Genomic DNA, 3,381 nt, shown 5'->3' on the forward strand with positions numbered 1-3,381 from the left:
ATAGAACTACGTCTCCAGATTTGTACCTGAGGCAAAACTGCATATTACTTAAAATGCTGAACTTCTGGTGTATTACAACAGCTTACACTGAGGTCAAACACATTATCATCATGACCAAGTTGTCATCTCCCTTGTGCTTCAGATGCAAAATATTTCACTTAACCCATACTTACATCTGATGCCAAGGTCATGCTAACTGGTGGCCTATTTTTAAGAGGGCACAGTAAGTGCAACAGAGACTCTACAGACCCCTGCAATGAAATGTGCTGAAGGAGTGCCAACCTGACAGACCTCTGCCAAACCACCTCGGCAGCCCTGGCAGAGGTGCTCAAGTGGCAGCTGTAAATGGATTATTCCCCGATGAGAATGAGAGAATGAATCACTTACCTGCCAACTGAGGTTGACAAACTGGAGTCCAGTCCCCCAGCTTCATTCCATAGGGTTAATGCTGCAAATACCAGCCTAACTCATGCAAGAAATTCTGTTCTGCTTCTGCGCTCTTCCAAGTTCCTGCATTCCTTACAATTTTGTGATTGCTATCTTAACTCCCTGGAAAGTAGGCTTCACTCCCTCCCACCCTACTAGATGAGCTTAGGAGGTATTAAATAATAAACACCTTGTGCAGTAATACAGCATGTATGTATTTTACTATTTTCATAACAGCTAGGAGTTATGAAATAAATTAGGCAACAAGTAAAATGATAAATTAGATTCATAATATTAAAAAGGCCAATTGTATGTTCATGTTTCATATGTATACATATATATACACACACACACACCCTCAGTTAATTTGAGTAAAATACCCTGTGATAAAACTAAATTAATACAATGCTTTTGTTTTGAAATTATATTTTAAAAGATTTGTTTGCTTTCGGGCTGGAGAAATTTACTTTGCTTCCTTAATGCCAGAAGAGGAGGAGGGAGAACTCTTTGCATTGTGTTACATGTAGATCAGTCCACACAAAATTTAAGACTTGTTTGGGTGAACTAAATCCAAAGTACTTTTCAAACCTAATGTAAATCATCAAATTTGTGTGTTTTTAACCAGGTTGCTGTCATGCTTAAAATATTGTCAAGCAGACTTCTAGCTGGTGATGTCTATTATGAAACATAAGGCTAATGCAATCTAAGCCTCAGCAAACATTGCTTATCTTTTAATTTGACTTCAAATGAGGTAGGAAATATTTTCTATTTTTTTTCTCTTTAGAAATGGTGCAAAGTTTGATTCCTTAAGACGCAGAAGTTATACAATAAATACCCTACAAAGTTTTTACTGGACAACAGAAAATCCATTTCCCAAATAAACAACAAATGTTATTTATGTCAGCATCCCCAGTTCTTGGAAAAATAAGTCTGGCAGATTTTGATTATTAGGAATTACCAAATTCTAATACCCACATTCAGACACATGAGCCTTTCAGTAGAGTTGACTGCACTGATTAAATCAGCATTTAACAGAATTAGAATTGACCCACTATCTCATTTTTTTCCCAAAACTTTTCCCAGTCAACATAATCCAGCATCGTGGATTTGAAAAAAATATTTTGTGTGAGCTCAAAATGCCACTGCACTAATAATCATAGGAAAAAAAAAGATTACAAGAAGCTGATAAACAAATAACTTACATCCTGAATGCCGGAAATGCCCAAAATGAACTACTGAACCTAGAAAGTTAAATTGAAAAAAAAGAGCCATTAAGTTTTTGAGTTCTGATACATAAACAAAGCAGAGCAAGTAGTTATGGCTTGCCAGCTGCTGCACTTCATTAGCAGTATCAATGATTTTTAGCCCTCATCTGTTAAAAGATAAAGTACCTTGTATTTACCACAGTGTAAATGTGAGTTGCCATGGAGCATCTGACAGGGAATAACTTGCTCCTTCGCAGCAAACTGCTCATCTGTGCAACCACTATTCATACTCACCTCTACAGCCATTTAAAATAAAGTGGCCAAGGAAAAAAAAAAATTACGTTGTTATATAAGAAAGATGAACTCAAGTTTAGAGGTAATCTAGGCTATGGCTCCAATGCTAAACCCACTTTTGAGAAGCAAGTGTGATGTTAATGACATAGTGGGATTCAATATAGTAGAGCTTTGTAGTAATGCAGTAAGAATTTTCAGTTTCAAAACCTTCTGAAGCAAGAGTTAAGCACCAGTAAAAAGCAATAGCTCACCATAAATGAGAAAATCAGGGCTATTAACTGCTATAAGCTAAGACTTGTAGTGTATCAAGACCTGCAGTGTATACGGGCTTCGCCTGCACCAGGCTGCAAGAACAAACATACAAATCATGTATTCTATGGGTTATTTGCTGGCACTGAGAATAGGAATTGCCAGTAGACAGCAGTGAACAATATAATCATACGCTCAATACGATGGGTTCTTCTGATTACTGATGTAGCATGATACATAAATGAAGTAACAAATTGAAAAAAATATAGTGGGACCATATAATCAAACATATAGAAGCAACTTCTGGAAGGCTGCTGCTACTAATGTACCTGAAGAAGTGATCAGAGGAAGCCTGGACATACTATGTGATCATGGAAAGGGTAATAATGCCCAATGGCTCAATGCAATACAGGTGTGAAAAGGCACATAACAGCTATGAAAGACCACCAAACCCCAAAAAATAATAATAATTAAAAAAAAAAATCAATGTTTTCTAATTACCTCAGGTATGTAAATAGTAGGGAAGGAAAATTAGTGAAAAACCAAGCAAGTAAAACTCCCCAATAATGGCAAAATGCTGTGAAAGGGTGGCACAGACTCGTGGGAAACATCTCTAGCTTTCTTCCTTTCCTGTTCCTTCCTTGTTCCTTCCTTCTTTCCCCTTCTGTTAAGACCTGCTTATCTATGTATCAGCTGAGAAGAACAACTCTAACAGCCTTCATGTAAGATGGCAGTTGTGAATAATTTCTGGGTGTAACATCAGAAAACTTCCAAACATCAGAGATGTTTTTGAACAGCCTCCAAGAAGAAAAGATGGGGATAAGAAGATACAATTTTTGTGAAATGCAATTGATATTCTTCTGAATAATAAGCAGTGGCAGAAACCAAGACACAATTATCTTGGTTTGTCTTCGCCCCCCCCCCCCCCCCCCCGTAGTTTTTCTGGAAGTATTAATCTAATTACCTACCAATAAACACATGAAGTAGCACTCTTCTCTAAGCCCTCCAAAGGCCATTAGAAAATGGTTTTATAGATATTTTTTTTAAACATTTTCACCATTAGATATTACAATTTCTTCAAACAGAATCTTTTTGTTGTGAGGAAATAAACAGGGATAGGAAATCATTGTTATGTTTTGGCAACTATACTGATAAAACGCAAAATTTAAAATTTTATGTGATAAACAACTGGACAGAACATAACCAA

Source organism: Falco cherrug, chromosome 4 (genome assembly GCF_023634085.1).
Source record: "Falco cherrug isolate bFalChe1 chromosome 4, bFalChe1.pri, whole genome shotgun sequence".
NCBI classification, from domain to species: domain Eukaryota; kingdom Metazoa; phylum Chordata; class Aves; order Falconiformes; family Falconidae; genus Falco; species Falco cherrug.